The sequence below is a fragment of the Lontra canadensis genome, unplaced genomic scaffold (assembly GCF_010015895.1).
Source record: "Lontra canadensis isolate GAN:19392208 unplaced genomic scaffold, GSC_riverotter_1.0 scaffold13, whole genome shotgun sequence".
NCBI classification, from domain to species: domain Eukaryota; kingdom Metazoa; phylum Chordata; class Mammalia; order Carnivora; family Mustelidae; genus Lontra; species Lontra canadensis.
Genome location: NW_022631007.1, coordinates 18,871,253 through 18,872,311, shown reverse-complemented (window position 1 = coordinate 18,872,311; position 1,059 = coordinate 18,871,253).

The following is a 1,059-nucleotide window of genomic DNA, read 5'->3' as shown; positions in this document are numbered from 1 at the left end:
AAAAAAAAAAAATAAAAAATAAAATGAAATAACTTTCAGACCAAAAAAATAAATAAATAAATAAATAAATGAGTTGCAACAGATTCTTGTTACCAAAAAAGAAAAAAAAAAAAAAAAGGTTGAGATAGATTTTCTGGCAAAAGGAAAAGTATACTGGATGGAAATTTGGGTCTACATAAAATCATGAGGAGTCCAGGGGCGCCTGGGTGGCTCAGCCTTTAAGCTGCTGCCTTCAGCTCAAGTCATGATCCCAGGGTCCTAGGATCGAGGCCCACATCGGGCTCCCCGCTCAGCAGGAAGCCTGCTTCTTTCTCTCCCGCTCCCCCTGCTTGTGTTCCCTCTCTCTGTGTCTCTCTCTGTCAAACAAATAAATAAAATCTTAAAAAAAAAAAAATGAGAAGTCCAGAAATGATAAATCAGTGAGTAGACATAAAATACATTATTCCCATGTTTTAACGTTTATACTCTTCAAAGGAAAAACAGTAACAATGTGTTGTCAGGTTTAAAATATAAACAGGGAGAACAGAGATGGAAAAAAAGTAAATCTAGGAGAAAACCATGTGATCTTCTCAATAAATACAGAAAAACTACGGACAAAATTCAACACTAATTTATATTTTTTAAATCTGTATATGAAAAAAATAAAGAAACTCCATCAACCTGATTAAAGGTATCTACTTACGGGACACCTGGTTGGCTCAGTAGTTAAGCATTTGCCCTGGGGTCCTGGGATCGAGCCCCCTGCTCTGTGGGGAGCCTGCTTCTCCCTTCCCCACTCCTCCTGCTTGTGTTCCCTCTCTCGTTGTCTCTCTCTCTCTCTCTCTCTGTCAAATAAATAAATAAAATCTTTTTTATAAAGATATCTACTTAAAACCTATAGCTAACATAATACTTCATGGTGAAACATAATTTTTTCCCTAAAATCAAGAATCAGGCAAGGATACCATTCCTACCCCCGCTACTCAACATTTCACTGGAGACTCCAGGCAGGAACCCCCGCCAAACACACTGCAATAAATCAAGAAAAAAAAAAAAAGACACAAACATTGGAAAGAAAAA